The sequence below is a fragment of the Pseudophryne corroboree genome, chromosome 1 (assembly GCF_028390025.1).
Source record: "Pseudophryne corroboree isolate aPseCor3 chromosome 1, aPseCor3.hap2, whole genome shotgun sequence".
Taxonomy (NCBI): Eukaryota; Metazoa; Chordata; class Amphibia; order Anura; family Myobatrachidae; genus Pseudophryne; species Pseudophryne corroboree.
Window position 1 is genome coordinate 886,429,848 of NC_086444.1, and position 12,283 is coordinate 886,442,130.

A 12,283-nucleotide genomic window follows, 5' to 3' on the forward strand; every position below is an offset into this window, starting at 1 on the left:
CAGGCGAGTGTCTTTTAAACAATGGTGTTTTTGTTTGTGAAATGGACAATTTTGCAGAGTTTAAAATTATCCATTCCTGCAGGCAGCCATCTTTTAATTGTTGATGCTGATTATGTTCATTATTCAATGGGAAGGTGTATAGATTGGAAAGATTCTGTAGAATATTAAGAATGGACTTTATCACTCTTCAATATGCACACATTATTGGCATCTAGTAATATAATCATCACAAAGTAGTATCGCTACATGTCAGTTCTAAAGACTTTATTTAATCAGGAACTCAAATCCATCCTTCTTTGATAGGCACACAGTGATTAAATTAGACAAGTAATAAATCAAACTTCTTTGACAAAAATAATTGAATGTGATTATTGAAGTAAGGTGATACTTAACGAATCTAAGGATTTACATCTTAAACACTGAGGAAACTAAAATATATTTCATCAAGATACCCTACAAGCAAAGTCTTTAAGTTCATGATTGCAGTAACACATATATTTTTCCACATTTTTGGTAATTGCACATCAAATTGTCATGTTTTATATATTTCGAGCAGTTTCCAATATGGCAACTTCAGTGTTCAGAGAATGGATAGCTCAGTCGGTAGAGCATCATACTTTTACTCTGAGGGTCCAGGGTTCAAGTCCCTGTTCAGGCGAGTGTCTTTTAAACAATGGTGTTTTTGTTTGTGAAATGGACAATTTTGCAGAGTTTAAAATTATCCATTCCTGCAGGCAGCCATCTTTTAATTGTTGATGCTGATTATGTTCATTATTCAATGGGAAGGTTAATAGATTGGAAAGATTCTGTAGAATATTAAGAATGGACTTTATCACTCTTCAATAGGCACACATTATTGGCATCTAGTAATATAATCATCACAAAGTAGTATCGCTACATGTTAGTTCTAAAGACTTTATTTCATCAGGAACTCAAATCCATCCTTCTTTGATAGGCACACAGTGATTAAATTAGACAAGTAATAAATCAAACCTCTTTGACAAAATAATTGAATGTGATTATTGAAGTAAGGTGATACTTAACGAATCTAAGGATTTACATCTTAAACACAGAGGAAACTAAAATATATTTCATCAAGAGACCCTACAAGCCAAGTCTTTTAGTTTATGATAGCAGTAACACATATATTTTTCCACATTTTTTGTAATTGCACAGCAAATTATCATGTTTTATATATTTCGAGCAGTTTCTAATATGGCAACTTCAGTGCTCAGAGCCTGGATAGCTCCGTCGGTAGAGCTTCAGACTTTTAATCTGAGGGTCCAGGGTTCAAGTCCCTGTTCAGGTGAGTGTCTTTTAAACAATGGTGTTTTTGTTTGTGAAATGGACAATTTTGCAGAGTATAAAATTATCCATTCCTGCAGGCAGCCATCTTTTAATTGTTGATGCTGATTATGTTCATTATTCAATGGGAAGGTGAATAGATTGGAAAGATTCTGTAGAATATTAAGAATGGACTTTATCACTCTTCAATAGGCACACATTATTGGCATCTAGTAATATAATCATCACAAAGTAGTATCGCTACATGTCAGTTCTAAAGACTTTATTTCATCAGGAACTCAATCCATCCTTCTTTGATAGGCACACAGTGATTAAATTAGACAAATAATAAATCAAACCTCTTTGACAAAAATAATTGAATGTGATTATTGAAGTAAGGTGATACTTAACAAATCTAAGAATTTACATCTTAAACACAGAGGAAACTAAAATATATTTCATCAAGATACCCTACAAGCCAAGTCTTTCAGTTCATGATTGCAGTAACACATATATTTTTCCACATTTTTTGTAATTGCACAGCAAATTGTCATGTTTTATATATTTCGAGCAGTTTCTAATATGGCAACTTCAGTGCCCAGAGCCTGGATAGCTCAGTCGGTAGAGCTTCAGACTTTTAATCTAAGGGTCCAGGGTTCAAGTCCCTATTCAGATGAGTGTCTTTTAAACAATGGTGTTTTTGTTTGTGAAATGGACAATTTTGCAGAGTTTAAAATTATCCATTCCTGCAGGCAGCCATCTTTTAATTGTTGATGCTGATTATGTTCATTATTCAATGGGAAGGTTAATAGATTGGAAAGATTTATTAGAATATTAAGAATGGACTTTATCACTCTTCAATAGGCACACATTATTGGCATCTAGTAATATAATCATCACAAAGTAGTATCGCTACATGTCAGTTCTAAAGACTTTATTTAATCAGGAACTCAAATCCATCCTTCTTTGATAGGCACACAGTGATTAAATTAGACAAGTAATAAATCAAACTTCTTTGACAAAAATAATTGAATGTGATTATTGAAGTAAGGTGATACTTAACGAATCTAAGGATTTACATCTTAAACACAGAGGAAACTAAAATATATTTCATCAAGATACCCTACAAGCCAAGTCTTTCAGTTCATGATTGCAGTAACACATATATTTTTCCACATTTTTTGTAATTGCACAGCAAATTGTCATGTTTTATATATTTCGAGCAGTTTCTAATATGGCAACTTCAGTGCTCAGAGCCTGGAAAGCTCAGTCGGTAGAGCTTCAGACTTTTAATCTGAGGGTCCAGGGTTCAAGTTCCTGTTCAGGCGAGTGTCTTTTAAACAATGGTGTTTTTGTTTGTGAAATGGACAATTTTGCAGAGTACAAAATTATCCATTCCTACAGGTAGCCATCTTTTAATTGTTGATGCTGATTATGTTCATTATTCAATGGGAAGGTGAATAGATTGGAAAGATTCTGTAGAATATTAAGAATGGACTTTATCACTCTTCAATAGGCACTCATTATTGGCATCTAGTAATATAATCATCACAAAGTAGTATCGCTACATGTCAGTTCTAAAGACTTTATTTCATCAGGAACTCAAATCCATCCTTCTTTGATAGGCACACAGTGATTAAATTAGACAAATAATAAATCAAACCTCTTTGACAAAAATAATTGAATGTGATTATTGAAGTAAGGTGATACTTAAAGAATCTAAGAATTTACATCTTAAACACAGAGGAAACTAAAATATATTTCATCAAGATACTCTACAAGCCAAGTCTTTCAGTTCATGATTGCAGTAACACATATATTTTTCCACATTTTTTGTAATTGCACATCAAATTGTCATGTTTTATATATTTCGAGCAGTTTCCAATATGGCAACTTCAGTGTTCAGAGAATGGATAGCTCAGTCGGTAGAGCATCAGACTTTTAATCTGAGGGTCCAGGGTTCAAGTCCCTATTCAGGCGAGTGTCTTTTAAACAATGGTGTTTTTGTTTGTGAAATGGACAATTTTGCAGAGTTTAAAATTATCCATTCCTGCAGGCAGCCATCTTTTAATTGTTGATGCTGATTATGTTCATTATTCAATGGGAAGGTTAATAGATTGGAAAGATTCTGTAGAATATTAAGAATGGACTTTATCACTCTTCAATAGGCACACATTATTGGCATCTAGTAATATAATCATCACAAAGTAGTATCGCTACATTTTAGTTCTAAAGACTTTATTTCATCAGGAACTTAAATCCATCCTTCTTTGATAGGCACACAGTGATTAAATTAGACAAGTAATAAATCAAACCTCTTTGACAAAAATAATTGAATGTGATTATTGAAGTAAGGTGATACTTAACGAATCTAAGGATTTACATCTTAAACACAGAGGAAACTAAAATGTATTTCATCAAGAGACCCTACAAGCCAAGTCTTTTAGTTCATGATAGCAGTAACACATATATTTTTCCACATTTTTTGTAATTGAACAGCAAATTGTCATGTTTTATATATTTCGAGCAGTTTCCAATATGGCAATTTCAGTGCTTAGAGCCTGGATAGCTCAGTCGGTAGAGCATCAGACTTTTAATCTGAGGGTCCAGGGTTCAAGTCCCTGTTCAGGCGAGTGTCTTTTAAACAATGGTGTTTTTGTTTGTGAAATGGACAATTTTGCAGAGTTTAAAATCATCCATTCCTGCAGGCAGCCATCTTTTAATTGTTGATGCTGATTATGTTCATTATTCAATGGGAAGGTGTATAGATTGGAGAGATTCTTTAGAATATTAAGAATGGACTTTATCACTCTTCAATAGGCACACATTATTGGCATCTAGTAATATAGTCATCACAAAGTAGTATCACTACATGTCAGTTCTAAAGACTTTGTTTCATCAGGAACTCAAATCCATCCTTCTTTGATAGGCACACAGTGATTAAATTAGACAAGTAATAAATCAAACCTCTTTGACAAAAATAATAGAATGTGATTATTGAAGTGAGGTGATACTTAAAGCATCTAAGGATTTACAACTTAAACACAGAGGAAACTAAAATATATTTCATCAAGAGACCCTACAAGCCAAGTCTTTCAGTTCATGATTGCAGTAACACATATATTTTTCCACATTTTTTGTAATTGCACAGCAAATTGTCATGTTTTATATATTTCGAGCAGTTTCCAATATGGCAACTTCAGCACTCAGAGCTTTGATAGCTCAGTCGGTAGAGCATCGGACTTTTAATCTGAGGGTCCAGGGTTCAAGTCCCTGTTCAGGTGGGTGTCTTTTAAACAATGCTGTTTTTGTTTGTGAAATGGACATTATTGCAGAGTTAAAAATTATCCATTCCTGCAGGCAGCCATCTTTTAATTGTTGATGCTGATTATGTTCATTATTCAATGGGAAGGTGAATAGATTGGAAAGATTCTGTAGAATATTAAGAATGTACTTTATCACTCTTCAATAGGCACACATTATTGGCATCTAGTAATATAATCATCACAAAGTAGTATCGCTACATGTCAGTTCTAAAGACTTTATTTCATCAGGAACTCAAATCCATCCTTCTTTGATAGGCACACAGTGATTAAATTAGACAAGTAATAAATCAAACCTCTTTGACAAAAATAATTGAATGTGATTATTGAAGTAAGGTGATACTTAACGAATCTAAGGATTTACATCTTAAACACAGAGGAAACTAAAATATATTTCATCAAGATACCCTACAAGCCAAGTCTTTCAGTTCATGATTGCAGTAACACATATATTTTTCCACATTTTTTGTAATTGCACAGCAAATTGTCATGTTTTATATATTTTGAGCAGTTTCTAATATGGCAAATTCAGTGCTCAGAGCCTGGATAGCTCAGTCGGTAGAGCTTCAGACTTTTAATCTGAGGGTCCAGGGTTCAAGTCCCTGTTCAGGCGAGCGTCTTTTAAACAATGGTGTTTTTGTTTGTGAAATGGACAATTTTGCAGAGTATAAAATTATCCATTCCTGCAGGCAGCCATCTTTTAATTGTTGATGCTGATTATGTTCATTATTCAATGGGAAGGTGAATAGATTGGAAAGATTCTGTAGAATATTAAGAATGGACTTTATCACTCTTCAATAAGCACACATTATTGGCATCTAGTAATATAATCATCACAAAGTAGTATCGCTACATGTCAGTTCTAAAGACTTTATTTCATCAGGAACTCAAATCCATCCTTCTTTGATAGGCACACAGTGATTAAATTAGACAAATAATAAATCAAACATCTTTGACAAAAATAATTGAATGTGATTATTGAAGTAAGGTGATACTTAACGAATCTAAGAATTTACATCTTAAACACAGAGGAAACTAAAATATATTTCATCAAGATACCCTACAAGCCAAGTCTTTCAGTTCATGATTGCAGTAACACATATATTTTTCCACATTTTTTGTAATTGCACATCAAATTGTCATGTTTTATATATTTCGAGCAGTTTCCAATATGGCAACTTCAGTGTTCAGAGAATGGATAGCTCAGTCGGTAGAGCATCAGACTTTTACTCTGAGGGTCCAGGGTTCAAGTCCCTGTTCAGGCGAGTGTCTTTTATACAATGGTGTTTTTGTTTGTGAAATGGACAATTTTGCAGAGTTTAAAATTATCCATTCCTGCAGGCAGTCATCTTTTAATTGTTGATGCTGATTATGTTCATTATTCAATGGGAAGGTTAATAGATTGGAAAGATTCTGTAGAATATTAAGAATGGACTTTATCACTCTTCAATAGGCACACATTATTGGCATCTAGTAATATAATCATCACAAAGTAGTATCGCTACATTTTAGTTCTAAAGACTTTATTTCATCAGGAACTCAAATCCATCCTTCTTTGATAGGCACACAGTGATTAAATTAGACAAGTAATAAATCAAACCTCTTTGACAAAAATAATTGAATGTGATTATTGAAGTAAGGTGATACTTAACGAATCTAAGGATTTACATCTTAAACACAGAGGAAACTAAAATGTATTTCATCAAGAGACCCTACAAGCCAAGTCTTTTAGTTCATGATAGCAGTAACACATATATTTTTCCACATTTTTTGTAATTGAACAGCAAATTGTCATGTTTTATATATTTCGAGCAGTTTCCAATATGGCAATTTCAGTGCTTAGAGCCTGGATAGCTCAGTCGGTAGAGCATCAGACTTTTAATCTGAGGGTCCAGGGTTCAAGTCCCTGTTCAGGCGAGTGTCTTTTAAACAATGGTGTTTTTGTTTGTGAAATGGACAATTTTGCAGAGTTTAAAATCATCCATTCCTGCAGGCAGCCATCTTTTAATTGTTGATGCTGATTATGTTCATTATTCAATGGGAAGGTGTATAGATTGGAGAGATTCTTTAGAATGTTAAGAATGGACTTTATCACTCTTCAATAGGCACACATTATTGGCATCTAGTAATATAGTCATCACAAAGTAGTATCACTACATGTCAGTTCTAAAGACTTTGTTTCATCAGGAACTCAAATCCATCCTTCTTTGATAGGCACACAGTGATTAAATTAGACAAGTAATAAATCAAACCTCTTTGACAAAAATAATAGAATGTGATTATTGAAGTGAGGTGATACTTAAAGCATCTAAGGATTTACAACTTAAACACAGAGGAAACTAAAATATATTTCATCAAGAGACCCTACAAGCCAAGTCTTTCAGTTCATGATTGCAGTAACACATATATTTTTCCACATTTTTTGTAATTGCACAGCAAATTGTCATGTTTTATATATTTCGAGCAGTTTCCAATATGGCAACTTCAGCACTCAGAGCTTTGATAGCTCAGTCGGTAGAGCATCAGACTTTTAATCTGAGGGTCCAGGGTTCAAGTCCCTGTTCAGGTGGGTGTCTTTTAAACAATGCTGTTTTTGTTTGTGAAATGGACATTATTGCAGAGTTAAAAATTATCCATTCCTGCAGGCAGCCATCTTTTAATTGTTGATGCTGATTATGTTCATTATTCAATGGGAAGGTGAATAGATTGGAAAGATTCTGTAGAATATTAAGAATGGACTTTATCACTCTTCAATAGGCACACATTATTGGCATCTAGTAATATAATCATCACAAAGTAGTATCGCTACATGTCAGTTCTAAAGACTTTATTTCATCAGGAACTCAAATCCATCCTTCTTTGATAGGCACACAGTGATTAAATTAGACAAGTAATAAATCAAACCTCTTTGACAAAAATAATTGAATGTGATTATTGAAGTAAGGTGATACTTAACGAATCTAAGGATTTACATCTTAAACACAGAGGAAACTAAAATATATTTCATCAAGATACCCTACAAGCCAAGTCTTTAAGTTCATGATTGCAGTAACACATATATTTTTCCACATTTTTTGTAATTGCACAGCAAATTGTCATGTTTTATATATTTTGAGCAGTTTCTAATATGGCAAATTCAGTGCTCAGAGCCTGGATAGCTCAGTCGGTAGAGCTTCAGACTTTTAATCTGAGGGTCCAGGGTTCAAGTCCCTGTTCAGGCGAGTGTCTTTTAAACAATGGTGTTTTTGTTTGTGAAATGGACAATTTTGCAGAGTATAAAATTATCCATTCCTGCAGGCAGCCATCTTTTAATTGTTGATGCTGATTATGTTCATTATTCAATGGGAAGGTGAATAGATTGGAAAGATTCTGTAGAATATTAAGAATGGACTTTATCACTCTTCAATAAGCACACATTATTGGCATCTAGTAATATAATCATCACAAAGTAGTATCGCTACATGTCAGTTCTAAAGACTTTATTTCATCAGGAACTCAAATCCATCCTTCTTTGATAGGCACACAGTGATTAAATTAGACAAATAATAAATCAAACATCTTTGACAAAAATAATTGAATGTGATTATTGAAGTAAGGTGATACTTAACGAATCTAAGAATTTACATCTTAAACACAGAGGAAACTAAAATATATTTCATCAAGATACCCTACAAGCCAAGTCTTTCAGTTCATGATTGCAGTAACACATATATTTTTCCACATTTTTTGTAATTGCACATCAAATTGTCATGTTTTATATATTTCGAGCAGTTTCCAATATGGCAACTTCAGTGTTCAGAGAATGGATAGCTCAGTCGGTAGAGCATCAGACTTTTAATCTGAGGGTCCAGGGTTCAAGTCCCTGTTCAGGTGGGTGTCTTTTAAACAATGCTGTTTTTGTTTGTGAAATGGACATTATTGCAGAGTTTAAAATTATCCATTCCTGCAGGCAGCCATCTTTTAATTGTTGATGCTGATTATGTTCATTATTCGATGGGAAGGTTAATAGATTGGAAAGATTCTGTAGAATATTAAGAATGGATTTTATCACTCTTCAATAGGCACAAATTGTTGGCATCTAGTAATATAATCATCACAAAGTAGTATCGCTACATGTTAGTTCTAAAGACTTTATTTCATCAGGAACTCAAATCCATCCTTCTTTGATAGGCACACAGTGGTTAAATTAGACAAGTAATAAATCAAACCTCTTTGACAAAAATAATTGAATGTGATTATTGAAGTAAGGTGATACTTAATGAATCTAAGGATTTACATCTTAAACACAGAGGAAACTAAAATATATTTCATCAAGAGACCCTACAAGCCAAGTCTTTCAGTTCATGATTGCAGTAACACATATATTTTTCCACATTTTTTGTAATTGCACAGCAAATTGTCATGTTTTATATATTTCGAGCAGTTTCCAATATGGCAACTTCAGCACTCAGAGCCAGGATAACTCAGACGGTAGAGCATCAGACTTTTAATCTGAGGGTCCAGGGTTCAAGTCCCTGTTCAGGCGAGTGTCTTTTAAACAATGGTGTTTTTGTTTGTGAAATGGACAATTTTGCAGAGTTTAAAATTATCCATTCCTGCAGGCAGCCATCTTTTAATTGTTGATGCTGATTATGTTCATTATTCAATGGGAAGGTGTATAGATTGGATAGATTCTGTAGAATATTAAGAATGGACTTTATCACTCTTTAATAGGCACACATTATTGGCATCTAGTAATATAATCATCACAAAGTAGTATCGCTACATGTCAGTTCTAAAGACTTTATTTCATCAGGAACTCAAATCCATCCTTCTTTGATAGGCACACAGTGATTAAATTAGACAAATAATAAATCAAACATCTTTGACAAAAATAATTGAATGTGATTATTGAAGTAAGGTGATACTTAACGAATCTAAGAATTTACATCTTAAACACAGAGGAAACTAAAATATATTTCATCAAGATACCCTACAAGCCAAGTCTTTCAGTTCATGATTGCAGTAACACATATATTTTTCCACATTTTTTGTAATTGCACATCAAATTGTCATGTTTTATATATTTCGAGCAGTTTCCAATATGGCAACTTCAGTGTTCAGAGAATGGATAGCTCAGTCGGTAGAGCATCAGACTTTTACTCTGAGGGTCCAGGGTTCAAGTCCCTGTTCAGGCGAGTGTCTTTTATACAATGGTGTTTTTGTTTGTGAAATGGACAATTTTGCAGAGTTTAAAATTATCCATTCCTGCAGGCAGTCATCTTTTAATTGTTGATGCTGATTATGTTCATTATTCAATGGGAAGGTTAATAGATTGGAAAGATTCTGTAGAATATTAAGAATGGACTTTATCACTCTTCAATAGGCACACATTATTGGCATCTAGTAATATAATCATCACAAAGTAGTATCGCTACATTTTAGTTCTAAAGACTTTATTTCATCAGGAACTCAAATCCATCCTTCTTTGATAGGCACACAGTGATTAAATTAGACAAGTAATAAATCAAACCTCTTTGACAAAAATAATTGAATGTGATTATTGAAGTAAGGTGATACTTAACGAATCTAAGGATTTACATCTTAAACACAGAGGAAACTAAAATGTATTTCATCAAGAGACCCTACAAGCCAAGTCTTTTAGTTCATGATAGCAGTAACACATATATTTTTCCACATTTTTTGTAATTGAACAGCAAATTGTCATGTTTTATATATTTCGAGCAGTTTCCAATATGGCAATTTCAGTGCTTAGAGCCTGGATAGCTCAGTCGGTAGAGCATCAGACTTTTAATCTGAGGGTCCAGGGTTCAAGTCCCTGTTCAGGCGAGTGTCTTTTAAACAATGGTGTTTTTGTTTGTGAAATGGACAATTTTGCAGAGTTTAAAATCATCCATTCCTGCAGGCAGCCATCTTTTAATTGTTGATGCTGATTATGTTCATTATTCAATGGGAAGGTGTATAGATTGGAGAGATTCTTTAGAATATTAAGAATGGACTTTATCACTCTTCAATAGGCACACATTATTGGCATCTAGTAATATAGTCATCACAAAGTAGTATCACTACATGTCAGTTCTAAAGACTTTGTTTCATCAGGAACTCAAATCCATCCTTCTTTGATAGGCACACAGTGATTAAATTAGACAAGTAATAAATCAAACCTCTTTGACAAAAATAATAGAATGTGATTATTGAAGTGAGGTGATACTTAAAGCATCTAAGGATTTACAACTTAAACACAGAGGAAACTAAAATATATTTCATCAAGAGACCCTACAAGCCAAGTCTTTCAGTTCATGATTGCAGTAACACATATATTTTTCCACATTTTTTGTAATTGCACAGCAAATTGTCATGTTTTATATATTTCGAGCAGTTTCCAATATGGCAACTTCAGCACTCAGAGCTTTGATAGCTCAGTCGGTAGAGCATCAGACTTTTAATCTGAGGGTCCAGGGTTCAAGTCCCTGTTCAGGTGGGTGTCTTTTAAACAATGCTGTTTTTGTTTGTGAAATGGACATTATTGCAGAGTTAAAAATTATCCATTCCTGCAGGCAGCCATCTTTTAATTGTTGATGCTGATTATGTTCATTATTCAATGGGAAGGTGAATAGATTGGAAAGATTCTGTAGAATATTAAGAATGGACTTTATCACTCTTCAATAGGCACACATTATTGGCATCTAGTAATATAATCATCACAAAGTAGTATCGCTACATGTCAGTTCTAAAGACTTTATTTCATCAGGAACTCAAATCCATCCTTCTTTGATAGGCACACAGTGATTAAATTAGACAAGTAATAAATCAAACCTCTTTGACAAAAATAATTGAATGTGATTATTGAAGTAAGGTGATACTTAACGAATCTAAGGATTTACATCTTAAACACAGAGGAAACTAAAATATATTTCATCAAGATACCCTACAAGCCAAGTCTTTAAGTTCATGATTGCAGTAACACATATATTTTTCCACATTTTTTGTAATTGCACAGCAAATTGTCATGTTTTATATATTTTGAGCAGTTTCTAATATGGCAAATTCAGTGCTCAGAGCCTGGATAGCTCAGTCGGTAGAGCTTCAGACTTTTAATCTGAGGGTCCAGGGTTCAAGTCCCTGTTCAGGCGAGTGTCTTTTAAACAATGGTGTTTTTGTTTGTGAAATGGACAATTTTGCAGAGTATAAAATTATCCATTCCTGCAGGCAGCCATCTTTTAATTGTTGATGCTGATTATGTTCATTATTCAATGGGAAGGTGAATAGATTGGAAAGATTCTGTAGAATATTAAGAATGGACTTTATCACTCTTCAATAAGCACACATTATTGGCATCTAGTAATATAATCATCACAAAGTAGTATCGCTACATGTCAGTTCTAAAGACTTTATTTCATCAGGAACTCAAATCCATCCTTCTTTGATAGGCACACAGTGATTAAATTAGACAAATAATAAATCAAACATCTTTGACAAAAATAATTGAATGTGATTATTGAAGTAAGGTGATACTTAACGAATCTAAGAATTTACATCTTAAACACAGAGGAAACTAAAATATATTTCATCAAGATACCCTACAAGCCAAGTCTTTCAGTTCATGATTGCAGTAACACATATATTTTTCCACATTTTTTGTAATTGCACATCAAATTGTCATGTTTTATATATTT

At 33.4% G+C, this 12,283-nt stretch overlaps 7 non-coding genes across 7 annotated transcripts; all 7 read left to right on the plus strand.

Moving 5' to 3' along the window:
* The first annotated feature begins 1,236 nt into the window (after positions 1-1,236).
* On the plus strand, positions 1,237-1,309 carry TRNAK-UUU (transfer RNA lysine (anticodon UUU)). Its single transcript has one exon. It is a non-coding gene; the product is annotated as a tRNA-Lys (tRNA).
* A 2,534-nt stretch (positions 1,310-3,843) lies between these two features.
* Positions 3,844-3,916, plus strand: TRNAK-UUU (transfer RNA lysine (anticodon UUU)). Its single transcript has one exon. It is a non-coding gene; the product is annotated as a tRNA-Lys (tRNA).
* Positions 3,917-5,147: 1,231 nt separating this feature from the next.
* TRNAK-UUU (transfer RNA lysine (anticodon UUU)) lies at positions 5,148-5,220 on the plus strand. Its single transcript has one exon. It is a non-coding gene; the product is annotated as a tRNA-Lys (tRNA).
* A 1,231-nt stretch (positions 5,221-6,451) lies between these two features.
* Positions 6,452-6,524, plus strand: TRNAK-UUU (transfer RNA lysine (anticodon UUU)). Its single transcript has one exon. It is a non-coding gene; the product is annotated as a tRNA-Lys (tRNA).
* A 1,231-nt stretch (positions 6,525-7,755) lies between these two features.
* TRNAK-UUU (transfer RNA lysine (anticodon UUU)) lies at positions 7,756-7,828 on the plus strand. The gene has a single exon. It is a non-coding gene; the product is annotated as a tRNA-Lys (tRNA).
* Positions 7,829-10,363: 2,535 nt separating this feature from the next.
* On the plus strand, positions 10,364-10,436 carry TRNAK-UUU (transfer RNA lysine (anticodon UUU)). Its single transcript has one exon. It is a non-coding gene; the product is annotated as a tRNA-Lys (tRNA).
* A 1,231-nt stretch (positions 10,437-11,667) lies between these two features.
* On the plus strand, positions 11,668-11,740 carry TRNAK-UUU (transfer RNA lysine (anticodon UUU)). The gene has a single exon. It is a non-coding gene; the product is annotated as a tRNA-Lys (tRNA).
* Positions 11,741-12,283: the final 543 nt, after the last annotated feature.